This window comes from Phocoena sinus, chromosome 13, assembly GCF_008692025.1.
Source record: "Phocoena sinus isolate mPhoSin1 chromosome 13, mPhoSin1.pri, whole genome shotgun sequence".
Taxonomy (NCBI): Eukaryota; Metazoa; Chordata; class Mammalia; order Artiodactyla; family Phocoenidae; genus Phocoena; species Phocoena sinus.
This window is the reverse complement of record NC_045775.1, coordinates 39,861,246-39,874,635: the sequence shown is the minus strand read 5'-3', so window position 1 is coordinate 39,874,635 and position 13,390 is coordinate 39,861,246. Positions and strand designations below refer to the sequence as shown.

At 40.9% G+C, this 13,390-nt stretch overlaps 1 long non-coding RNA gene across 1 annotated transcript in view; it reads left to right on the top strand.

Moving 5' to 3' along the window:
- LOC116764750 overlaps positions 1–13,390 on the top strand; it is a 159,874-nt gene that overhangs the window by 86,623 nt on the left and 59,861 nt on the right. The window contains exon 3 of the long non-coding RNA XR_004352999.1: positions 1,648–1,695. This is a non-coding gene — a long non-coding RNA (uncharacterized LOC116764750). The remainder of the gene's footprint in view (positions 1–1,647; positions 1,696–13,390) is intronic.

Here is a 13,390-nt window from a genome sequence, read left to right as displayed (position 1 = left end):
CTAAGTCTTTCTTCCTTGGAAGTAACCTGCCTTTTCTGCTTGGATTCTCATATGATTAGTTCTTTATCTTTGAAGATGAATGGCTTCTGCAGAATGTATCTTGGGTTCACCTTTCTATATCATTTTTTCCAAATACATGGTGTAACTTTTTGATCTGCAGATTAAAGTCTTTATTTCAGGAAACATTTCTTTCATTATTTCTTTAAATAGTATTTCTATCACATCTCTATTTTTCAAGAAGTTGATTCTCCTTTTTACACCTTATCTATAAAATTTTTATATTTTTACTCTTTTAACGTCTTTCACTCTAGCCTGTCCCTCATGTCTTAACATACTTTTATCACATTTTCCCCCTATTTTTGGTTGTTTCTAATGTAGCATTCATTTCTGAGATGTTTTTATTTTCTCTTTTATTTCTTTCTCTACCAATGTGCTTTTATCTTCTGTTATATTTTTTTAAACCCCTGTAATATTCTTTGAGACCTATTTTTACAGCAATAATTTATGTTTAATACATTTTTCCTTCTGATTACTTATGTATTTGTTTATTTGATTAGTTTATTTTAAATAATGTAATAAACACCTGAAAATCTAACATGAAAATTAGTTCCTTGAAAATAATCTATATCTATGTGGCTCCCTTATTGCATCAAAATGCCTCTCCACATCCAAAGTAAGCATTGTCCTGAATCCTACATTCATCATTTTTTGATTTGTTTGTATATTGTATCAATATGTATTCCTTCAAAGGATTATATATGTATTATAATCATATATATTATACATATAATATAATACAATATTCTTTATGTTCATTGTTTATAACTGTGTAAATAGGATACCATGTTGTATGTAAGGGACTTACTTTTTAACTTGCTGTTATCCATCCATGTTACAGTGTGTCATTGCAGTCCATCTGTTTTGGCTATTGTATAATATTCCAGGGTGTGACTATACCAAAATTCATTTATCTACTTTCCTGTTCATGGGCATTTGAATTATTTCCAGGTTATTGTTATGCAAACAATGTTTCAATGAATATTCTTCCACATGTATCTTTTCATATAGGTCCTAGAGTTTCTTTGGAGTTTATGCCTAGGAGTGGAATTGCTGAGTTGTAGAGTATGTCTAAACAGAATTCTTTATGTAACCTGCAAAACCAGCCTCCTCTCCTTTACGTAACCTGCAAAACCAGCCTCCTAATTCTGTTAGTAACATCCCAATCACCAGCTCCTTTGACACGTCCTCCCTTGCTCCCTATATCCAATTGTTTACCAAGCTGGAAAGTTTCTGCCTTCCCACGATACACCCATTTCTCCTGTTCAAGCTTCATTAATTCTCCCCTGGACTCCCTATTCCTAAACATCATTGTTAATAAATTCCAGTCACATAATTTCCCTGTCTATGAGATTAAGTGGACCCATAATCCAGCATTCAAAGCTCTCCACAGTAAGGCTCCAGACTAACTTTTCTGGTTTAATGTCTCCCTATTTTGGTAGTGGAGAATGGTAGAGTGAGAAGGGACCTTAGAGATCATCTGGTCAGACCCACTTACCTACAAATAAGGGAACAGAGGCCCAGAGAGGAAAAAGGGTTTTATCAAGGTCACATGTGTGATCTGTTTGAACAATTTTGTGGTTATTACAGGTGCTTCAGGAGGAAGACAAAGAGATGCCTGTGATCTTTCATCTTGAGGTAAGGACAGTGGAGTGGAATAGTTGTAGGTAGGGAGAATGAGCATGCTTACATCATACCAAGAAAAACATTGAAACTATTGGGCAGGTAGAAAAGAACATAAAGAACAGACTCTTCTGTTACCATGCTGAGTGTAACAATTATTGTACTGTATTAAGATATAATTGTTGTTTGGGACTGAAAGAGTGAACCTGTGTTCTTGAAGATGGTCATTGTGCCTGAGAGGCATGTCTTCCTCAGAAGAAACCAGAAAGAGGAGATGGAGGGGCCCTAGATGGGTGGTTTAGGTAGTCGAGTTGAAATTGAAATCTCTCTCCCTCTCTCTCTCCCTCTCTCCAACCCACCCCCCCTTTATCTCGCCTAATCTGTCAGTCTTGCTTGTGAAATAATAATAGTGTTTACTGAGTGCTTTCCATTTGCTAGCTGCCTTACCTAGATTATCTCATTCAATCCCCACATCAACTTTATGATTATTTTACTTTACTATTATAATCCTCATTTTACAGAAGAGCACACTGAGCAAAGAAAGAATTTAGGACATATAGCCAACAAGTGAGTAGAAGGTTATAAAATGTCACTCTTCAGCTTTAGAGAATTTGAGGACTAAGAAACAAGAATTCAACTGTTTATGCTTAAAATTTGGCTGTCTTTATCTGGGGATAAAGTGTAGACATTGTAGATGCCTTGTGGAATGGGACAGGTCTTGAGCACCTCGGGATTGAGCTCATGTTAGAAAGATTCAAAATTTATAATGTGTAAGTCTTTTACATTTTCTTCTTTGTGTTTGTTTTCCTTTTGGCCTCCCTTTCCTTTTGCTTAATAAAGCAGGTCCATTTTGTGCTAGGTGACCCTAGAGAAGATCTTTTTAGTTTGTTCACCTTGAATCAGAGTGCTTAAGGGGCAGCAGCATGCTCATGGAGGAAGAGACCTCGTTGACAAAAAAAAAAAAAAGGTGAAAGTCGTGGAGATAGCCCTCCTACTATCTGAAGAGCTGCCCTGTCTCTTCTGGAGAATTCCCTTCCAGTGTTAAAACCTAGAATTTTAGGCAGGTTTTAGACAGAAAGAAAATGTTGGCCTTTTGGAACTGGAATGGTTCATGATAAAGAGCAAGTAGGGAGGGTTATGGGAAAAGATCAAAGCAAAGGGTTGTCATCTTTTAACTGTCAATCAGTTAAAATTGGTAAATATTTATTGTGAGTCTGCTGTGTGCTAACCTAATCTAGACATGATCCTTGCCCTCAAAGTCAAACATCAAAGATGAAAAGGTAAATATGTGCATAAGTGGATCTGAAAAACAAGTTGAAAATACAAGGCCTGTCACAAAGCAACATCCCAAGTGAAAGGAACAGTTAGTAAACAGGTTCTGTAGTTGTGACAAGGAGAGAGAACTCACTGGGCTAGGTGATCTTCCACTGTGAAGGAGGAAGGACTTCAGCTAGATATTTAAAAAACTATAAATGTTGGATAAGTGGAAAGGAAGGGGAAATGTCAGGAGTGGAAATGAGGCACCAGGAATATGTAAGATATTTAGTAGTGGCCTTTCTGGCTTGAATTAAGAGTTTCTTTAAGGGACTAATAGGAGGTAAGGCCTGATGGAGGGCTTTGAATGCCAAGGTGAGGAGCTTTACTTCACCCTGTGGAATATGAGATACTCTCAAAAATGTTTGAGACAGGCAGTGGGACAATGAAGGTTACTTTTTAGGATGGCTGGTCAGTAGGGAGATAGGTTAAGACATTGTGGTAGAAAAACCTCAATGTTTCAACAGTAAATGAGTTTTCAGGAGATTTTTAAATGTGTCAAATGTTTAGCAAATGTGAAATTCTTTTTTTCCTTATGCTAACTGCTGACTTGTGTCCAGGAGAAAGGAGGGAAAAGAGCAGGCAGAATTTTTTTTTTTTTTTTTTTTTTTTTTTTTAAACATCTTTATTGGGGTATAATTGCTTTACAATGGTGTGTTAGTTTCTGATTTACAACAAAGTGAATCAGCTATACATATACATATGTTCCCATATGTCTTCCCTCTTGCGTCTCCCTCCCTCCCACTCTCCCCCTCCCACCCTTCCAGGCTGTCACAAAGCACCGAGCTAATATCCCTGTGCCTTGCGGCTGCTTCCCCCCAGCTATCTACCTTACTACGTTTGTTAGTGTGTATATGTCCATGACTCTCTCTCGCCCTGTCAAAACTCACCCTTCCCCCTCCCCATATCCTTAAGTCCGTTCTCCAGTAGGTCTGCGTCTTTATTCCTATCTTACCCCTAGGTTCTTCATGACATTTTTTTCCCTTAAATTCCATATATATGTGTTAGCATACGGTATTTGTCTTTTTCTTTCTGACTTACTTCACTCTGTATGACAGATTCTAGGTCTATCCATCTCATTACAAATAGCTCAATTTCATTTCTTTTTAAGGCTGAGTAATATTCCATTGTGTATATGTGCCACATCTTCTTTATCCATTCATCCGATGATGGGCGCTTAGGTTGTTTCCATGTCCTGGCTATTGTAAATAGAGCTGCAATGAACATTTTGGTACATGACTCTCTTTGAATTTTGGTTTTCTCAGGGTATATGCCAAGTAGTGGGATTGCTGGGTCATATGGTAATTCTATTTGTAGTTTTTTAAGGAACCTCCATACTGTTCTCCACAGTGGCTGAACCAATTCACATTCCCACCAGCAGTGCAAGAGTGTCCCCTTTTCTCCACACCCTCTCCAGCATTTATTGTTTCTTGATTTTTTGATGATGGCCATTCTGACTGGTGTGAGATGATATCTCATTGTAGTTTTGATTTGCATTTCTCTAATGATTAATGATGTTGAGCATTCTTTCATGTGTTTGTTGGCATTCTGTATATCTTCTTTGGAGAAATGTCTATTTAGGTCTTCTGCCCATTTTTGGATTGGGTTGTTTGTATTTTTGTTATTGAGCTGCATGAGCTGCTTGTAAATTTTGGAGATTAATCCTTTGTCAGTTGCTTCATTTGCAAATGTTTTCTCCCATTCTGAGGGTTGTCTTTTGGTCTTGGTTATGGTTTCCTTTGCTGTGCAAAAGCTTTGAAGTTTCATTAGGTCCCATTTGTTTATTTTTGTTTTTATTTCCATTTCTCTAGGAGGTGGGTCAGAAAGGATCTTGCTGTGATTTATGTCATAGAGTGTTCTTCCTATGTTTTCTTCTAAGAGTTTGATAGTTTCTGGCCTTACATTTAGGTCTTTAATCCATTTTGAGCTTATTTTTGTGTATGGTGTTAGGGAGTGATCTAATCTCATACTTTTACATGTACCTGTCCAGTTTTCCCAGCACCATTTATTGAAGAGGCTGTCCTTTCTCCACTGTACATTCCTGCCTCCTTTATCAAAGATAAGGTGTCCATATGTGCGTGGGTTTATCTCTGGGCTTTCTATCCTGTTCCACTGATCTATCTTTCTGTTTTTGTGCCAGTACCATACTGTCTTGATTACTGTTGCTTTGTAATATAGTCTGAAGTCAGGGAGCCTTATTCCTCCAGCTCCTTTTTTCGTTCTCAAGATTGCTTTGGCTATTCGGGGTCTTTTGTGTTTCCATACAAATTGCGAAATTTTTTGTTCTAGTTCTGTGAAAAATGCCAGTGGTAGTTTGATAGGGATTGCATTGAATCTGTAGATTGCTTTGGGTAGTAGAGTCATTTTCACAATGTTGATTCTTCCCATCCAAGAACATGGTATATCTCTCCATCTATTTGTATCATCTTTAATTTCTTTCATCAGTGTCTTATAATTTTCTGCATACAGGTCTTTCGTATCCTTAGGTAGGTTTATTCCTAGATATTTTATTCTTTTTGTTGCAATGGTAAATGGGAGTGTTTTCTTGATTTCACTTTCAGATTTTTCATCATTAGTATATAGGAATGCCAGAGATTTCTGTGCATTAATTTTGTATCCTGCTACTTTACCAAATTCATTGATTAGCTTTAGTAGTTTTCTGGTAGCATCTTTAGGATTCTCTATGTATAGTATCATGTCATCTGCAAACAGTGACAGCTTTACTTCTTCTTTTCCGATTTGGATTCCTTTTATTTCCTTTTCTTCTCTGATTGCTGTGGCTAAAACTTCCAAAACAATGTTGAATAAGAGTGGTGAGAGTGGGCAACCTTGTCTTGTTCCTGATTTTAGTGGAAATGCTTTCAGTTTTTCACCATTGAGGATGATGTTTGCTGTGGGCTTGTCATATATGGCTTTTATTATGTTTAGGAAAGTTCCCTCTATGCCTACTTTCTGGAGGGTTTTTATCATAAATGGGTGTTGAATTTTGTCGAAAGCTTTCTCTGCATCTATTGAGATGATCATATGGTTTTTCTCCTTCAATTTGTTAATATGGTTTATCACATTGATAGATTTGCGTATATTGAAGAATCCTTGCATTCCTGGAATAAACCCCACTTGATCATGGTGTATGATCCTTTTAATGTGCTGTTGGATTCTGTTTGCTAGTATTTTGTTGAGGATTTTTGCATCTATGTTCATCAGTGATATTGGCCTGTAGTTTTCTTTCTTTGTGACATCCTTGTCTGGTTTTGGTATCAAGGTGATGGTGGCTTCGTAGAAGGAATTTGGGAGTGTTCCTCCCTCTGCTATATTTTGGAAGAGTTTGAGAAGGATAGGTGTTAGCTCTTCTCTAAACGTTTGATAGAATTCACCTGTGAAGCCATCTGGTCCTGGGCTTTTGTTTGTTGGAAGGTTTTTAATCACAGTTTCAATTTCAGTGCTTGTGATTGGTCTGTTCATATTTTCTATTTCTTCCTGATTCAGTCTTGGCAGGTTGTGCATTTCTAAGAATTTGTCCATTTCTTCCAGATTGTCCATTTTATTGGCATAGAGTTGCTTGTAGTAATCTCTCATGATTTTTTTTATTTCTGCAGTGTCAGTTGTTACTTCTCCTTTTTCATTTCTAATTCTATTGATTTGAGTCTTCTCCCTTTTTTTCTTGATGAGTCTGGCTAGTGGTTTATCTATTTTGTTTATCTTCTCAAAGAACCAGCTTTTAGTTTTATTGATCTTTGCTATTGTTTCCTTCATTTCTTTTTCATTTATTTCTGATCTGATTTTTATGATTTCTTTCCTTCTGCTAGCTTTGGGGTTTTTTTGTTCTTCTTTCTCTAATTGCTTGAGGTGCAAGGTTAGGTTGTTTATTCGAGATGTTTCCTGCTTCTTAAGGTGGGCTTGTATTGCTATAAACTTCCCCCTTAGAACTGCTTTTGCTGCATCCCATAGGTTTTGGGTCGTTGTGTCTCCATTGTCATTTGTTTCTAGGTATTTTTTTATTTCCTCTTTGATTTCTTCAGTGATCACTTCATTATTAAGTAGTGTATTGTTTAGCCTCCATGTGTTTGTATTTTTTACAGATCTTTTCCTGTAATTGATATCTAGTCTCATGGCGTTGTGGTCGGAAAAGATACTTGATACAATTTCAGTTTTCTTAAATTTACCAAGGCTTGATTTGTGACCCAAGATATGATCTATCCTGGAGAATGTTCCATGAGCACTTGAGAAAAATGTGTATTCTGTTGTTTTTGGATGGAGTGTCCTATAAATATCAATTAAGTCCATCTTGTTTAATGTATCATTTAAAGCTTGTGTTTCCTTATTTATTTTCATTTTGGATGATCTGTCCATGGGTGAAAGTGGGGTGTTAAAGTCCCCTACTATGAATGTGTTACTGTTGATCTCCCCTTTTATGGTTGTTAGTATTTGCCTTATGTATTGAGGTGCTCCTATGTTGGGTGCATAAATATTTACAATTGTTATATCTTCTTCTTGGATCGATCCCTTGATCATTATGTAGTGTCCTTCTTTGTCCCTTTTAATAGTCCTTATTTTAAAGTCTATTTTGTCTGATATGAGAATTGCTACTCCAGCTTTCTTTTGGTTTCCATTTGCATGGAATATCTTTTTCCATCCCCTTACTTTCAGTCTGTATGTGTCTCTAGTTCTGAAGTGGGTCTCTTGTAGACAGCATATATAAGGGTCTTGTTTTTGTATCCATTCAGCCAATCTGTGTCTTTTGGTGGGAGCATTTAGTCCATTTACATTTAAGGTAATTATTGATATGTATGTTCCTATTTCCATTTTATATATTGTTTTGGGTTCGCTACTATAGGTCATTTCCTTCTCTTGTGTTTCATGTCTAGAGAAGTTCCTTTAGCATTTGTTGTAAAGCTGGTTTGGTGGTGCTGAACTCTCTCAGCTTTTGCTTGTCTGTAAAGGTTTTAATTTCTCCATCAAATGTGAATGAGATCCTTGCTGGGTAGAGTAGTCTTGGTTTCAGGCTATTCTCCTTCATCACTTTCAGTATGTCCTGCCACTCCCTTCTGGCTTGTAGGGTTTCTGCTGAGAGATCCGCTGTTAACCTTATGGGGATTCCCTTGTGTGTTATTTGTTGTTTTTCTCTTGCTGCTTTTAATATGCTTTCTTTGTATTTAATTTTTGACAGTTTGATTAATATGTGTCTTGGCGTGTTTCTCCTTGTATTTATCCTGTATGGGACCCTCTGTGCTTCCTGGACTTGATTAACTATTTCCTTTCCCATATTAGGGAAGTTTTCAACTATAATCTCTTCAAATATTTTCTCAGTCCCTTTCTTTCTTTCTTCTTCTTCTGGAACCCCTATAATTCGAATGTTGGTGCGTTTCATGTTGTCCCAGAGGTCTCTGAGACTGTCCTCAGTTCTTTTCATTCTTTTTTCTTTATTCTGCTCTGCAGTAGTTATTTCCACTACTTTATCTTCCAGGTCACTTATCCGTTCTTCTGCCTCAGTTATTCTGCTATTGATCCTATCTAGAGTGATTTTAATTTCATTTATTGCATTGTTCATCGTTGCTTGTTTCATCTTTAGTTCTTGTAGGTCCTTGTTAACTGTTTCTTGCATTTTGTCCATTCTACTTCCAAGATTTCGGATCATCCTTACTATCATTATTCTGAATTCTTTTTCAGGTAGATTGCCTATTTCCTCTTCATTTGTTAGGTCTGGTGGGTTTTTATCTTGCTCCTTCATCTGCTGTGTGTTTTTCTGTCTTCTCATTTTGCTTATCTTACTGTGTTTGGGGTCTCCTTTTTGCAGGCTGCAGGTTCGTAGTTCCCGTTGTTTTTGATGTCTGTCTCCAGTGGCTAAGGTTGTTTCAGTGGGTTGTGTAGGCTTCCTGGTGGAGGGGACTAGTGCCTGTGTTGTGCTGGATGAGGCTGGATCTTGTCTCTCTAGTGGGCAGGTTCACGTCTGGTGGTGTGTTTTGGGGTGTCTGTGGCCTTATTATGATTTTAGGCAGCCTCTCTGCTAATGGGTGGGGTTGTGTTCCTGTTTTGCTAGTTGTTTGGCATAGGTTGTCCAGCACTGTGGCTTGCTGGCCGTTGAGTGAAGCTGGGTGCTGGTGTTAAGATGGAGGTCTCTGGGAGATTTCCGCTGTTTAATATTATGTGGAGCTGGGAGGTCTCTTGTTGACCAGTGACCTGAAGTTGGCTCTCCTACCTCAGAGGCAGAGCCCTGACTCCTGGCTGGAGCACCAAGAGCCTTTCATCCACACGGCTCAGAATAAAAGGGAGAAAAAGTAGAGAGAATTAGTAGAAGTATGAGGAAAGAAAGAAGGAAAGGAGGAAAGGAAGGAAGGAAGAAAGAAGCAAAGAAGGAAAGAAAGGAGGGAGGGAGGGAGGGAGGGAGGAAGGAAGGAAGGAGGGAAAGAAGGAAAAAAAGACAGAAAGAAAGATGATACAGTAAAAATAAAATAAAGTATAATATAGTTATTGAATTAAAAAATATTTAGAAAAAAAAAAAGGGGACGGATAGAACCTTAGGACAAATGTTGGAAGCAAAGCTATACAGAGAAAATCTTACACAGAAGCATACACATACACCTTCACAAAAAGAGGTAAAGGGGGAAAAATCATAAATCCTGCTCCCTGAGACCACCTCCTCAATTTGGGGTGATTCGTTGTCTAAAGGAGGGAGGGAAGGAAGGAAAGAAAGAAAGAACGAAGGTAAAGTATAATAAAGTTATTACAATTAAACTTAATTATTAAGAAAAAGAATTTTTTAAAAAAAAAAGTCATGGACGGATAGAGCCCTAGGACAAATGGTGGAAGCTAGAGTATACAGACTAGATGTCACACAGGAGCATACACGTACACCTTCACAAAAAGAGGAAAAGGGAAAAAAATCATAGATTTCGCTCCTAAATTCCACCTCTTCAATTTGGGATCATTCCTTGTCTATTCAGGTATTCCACAGATGCAGGGTATATCAAGTTGATTGTGGAGCTTTAATCCGCTGCTTCTGTGGCTGCTGGGAGCGATTTCCCTTTCTCTTCTTTGTTTTCACAGCTCACAGGAGCTCAGCTTTGGATTTGGCCCTGCCTCTGCGTGTAGGTCGCTGGAGGGCGTCTGTTTTTTCGCTCAGACAGGACGGGGTTAAAGGAGCTGCTGATTCGGGGCCTCCGGCTCACTCAGGCCGGGGGTTGGGGGATGGGGGAAGGAGGGGCACTGCGTGCGGGGCCGGCCTGCGGCGGCAGAGGCAGCGTGACGTTGCGGCAGAGGCCGGCGTGACGTTGCACCAGTCTGAGGCCCGCCGTGCGCTGTCCCGGGGAAGTTGTCCCTGGATCCCGGGAACCTGGCAGTGGCGGGCTGCACAGGCTCCGCGGAAGAGGGGTGTGGAGAGTGACCTGTGCTCGCACACAGGCCCCTTGGTGGCGGCAGCAGCAGCCTTAGCGTCTCCCGCCCGTCTCTGGGGTCCGCGGTTTTAGCCGCGGCTCGCGCCCGTCTCTGGGGTTTGCGCTTTCAGCCGCGGCTCGCGCCCGTCTTGGGGGCTCGCGCCCTCAGCCGCGGTTCGCGCCCGTCTCTGGGGTTTGCGCTTTCAGCCGCGGCTCGCGCCCGTCTCGGGGGCTCGCGCCCTCAGCCGCGGCTCGCGCCCGTCTCTGGGGTTCGCGCTTTTAGCCGTGGCTCGCGCCCGTCTCTGGAGTTCCTTTAAGCAGCGCTCTTAAACCCCTCTCCTCGCGCACCAGGAGACAAAGAGGGAAGAAAAAGTCTCTTGCCTCTTCGGCCCGTGCAGGCTTTTCCCCGAACTCCCTCCCGGCTAGTCGTGGTGCACTAACCCCTTCAGGCTATGTTCAAGCCGCCAACCCCAGTCCTCTCCCTGAGCTCCGTCCAAAACCAAAACCCGAGCCTCAGCTCGCAGCCCCGCCCGCCCCGGTGGGTGAGCAGCAAGCCTCTCGGGTTGGTGAGTGCTGGTCGGCACCGATCGTCTGTGCAGGAATCTCCCCGCTTTGCCCTCCGCACCCGTCGCTGTGCACTACTCCGCGGTCCCGAAACTCCCCCCTCTGCCTCCCGCAGTCTCCGCCCGCGGAGGGGCTTCCTAGTGTGTGGAAACTTTTCCTCCTTCACAGCTCCCTCCCACTGGTGCAGGTGCCGTCCTTATTCTTTTGTCTCTGTTTTTTCTTTTGCCCTACCCAGTTACGTGGGGAGTTTCTTGCCTTTTGGGAGGTCTGAGGTCTTCTGCCAGCCTTCGGTAGGAGTTCTGTAGGAGTTGTTCCACGTGTGGATGTATTTCTGGTGTATCCGTGGGGAGGAAGGCGATCTCCGCGTCTTACTCTTCCGCCATCTTCAAGCGTTAGTGATCCAGAATTTTTTTTTTTAACATCTTTATTGGAGTATAATTGCTTTACAATGGTGTGTTAGTTTCTGCTTTATAACAAAGTGAATCAGTTATACATATGTTCCCATACCTGAGCAGGCAGAATTTTATCTAGAGCAGAAGACAGTTACTTTGCTAACATTTACCTGCATTGCTGACATTTTGGGTACAACTGTGGCAGAGGCCACTTCCTGACCAGTTCTCAGTCCACAGATTGAATGTGGGAAGATGGAGGACCTTCAGAATTGAAGACAAATAAATCCCTCAAAGGCCAGTGTGATGTTTCTTCCTCTTTTAAAATGTTTCTGCTTCATTAAAAAAATATATATGTGTGTATATATATATATATATATATATATATATATAGTTAAAAATCTCTCTTTATACTAGTAGGATTAGGACATTTGATGTAAAGAGAACTGGTTCCCTGTTCTTAGCTAGAAGTTTCTGTAGGCCCAACATTTCCTTTGGAAATTAAACACTTCATAGACAGGGTCCTCAGCTGATAAGGATACAAGGCTGTCACACTCAGGGATCAAAGTGTTGCCAAGATTGCTGATGGTGATAGCTCTTGCTGGGAATGCTCCATTACCAAACAGACATAAAGAGCCAAGTATCTGCTCTAGGCCATCAGAGTCAGGTGGGGAGGATGGATGTAGAACAGTTTCCTGGAACCAGGGATGCTGAATTGAAAGCAAGGAGGCCCAACTGGGCAAGATTTGGGGTCGGGGTGGAGATCACTGGAACAAAGAGCACGGAGAGGACTCAGGAGCAGTACTCAGGTCTACTGGTACCTAGTCCAGTGCTCTCCCCACCACACCAAGCTGCATATTTACCTATATACAGTTTAGAACCTTCTGTCACTCTCTTGCTCCCTCCTTGGCCACCTATGATTGCTTACCTAAGTGAGAAGTTTTGAGCACACTCCTATATCAAACCTGCTTTGGCAAAGAGTGGTCTGAGGCAGGCGTTGCCTCAGAATCAGATTTATATATCACAGGACTCTGATTGCCTGACCTGACATATCTTTAATTGGTCCTAACCTCTGCTAGCCATTATCCGTTAACCTACCTGCCCTTCTATTTTTCTGACATCTGATGGCTAAGGGCCTGTACTTGTACCAGTATGAGACTAGCCAAATCTTTGCTCCTTTGGTGTCCATACCTAGAATTGAATCTGTATCAATATGATTATTCACTTTTCATGTGGTTGCAGGTAGTTGTGTTCACAGACCACATCATTCAAGGCAGAGCTCCTATCTAACTTGTGATATGAATTTCAACCAGCAGCTAGGATATAGACCCCATGTGGCTTGGTTCTCTTTGGGATACAGTGCTGACCTGGAGAGCTGGGATCTAGGAATCAGATCAGACCAATGGGGGATGGGTCACTGGAGAACAAGCACAGCTGAAGGTTCTAAGAGCAAGCTCAGTCCTAAGAATGTGTCTGGAGAGATTGGATATACAAACACATACTTCACGATTGGTGGGAACAGGAGGTATTTAGAAATTTAGGCAGGTGGGCAGGCAGCTCAGGGAAGTCTGGAATTAGATAACAGAGACCCAGCCACATGATTCAGTTCAGGGGTGAGTGTTGATGATGGCAGTAGTGCTTAGAAAGAGAAGGCAGAGCTTTGGTTCAGGAAGAACAAGGGGTCTGAAATTTTTCCCAACCAGAGGCATAGTTATTGGCTCTCTTTAAAAGGCATCTTCAGTCCTGTCACCTTTGGGGACATGTATAATCCTTCCTCCTCTCAGCCTGTTCCTCTATCATCTCTGCCCTCTGCTATCAACCCAAATCTAAGGCCCTGGTTTTGCTCTCTGCTTACTCCATTGAGTTTTTCTCTCTTCCCAGAATGTACTTATCAAGAAGGAGCTATTGTCAGCTTTGTGCATGTTTAGTTTGATCCTGATTCTGGATATGTTGACCCTGGTCAGTGGCTCAGGACTCCTATGTACCTGGAAGAAGAAGTTTGACATAATGGATCTAAGTAGTTTTCTGGGACAGTGATGAGGTCATAGGGATAGGAAGCTAGTTAGTAGAACT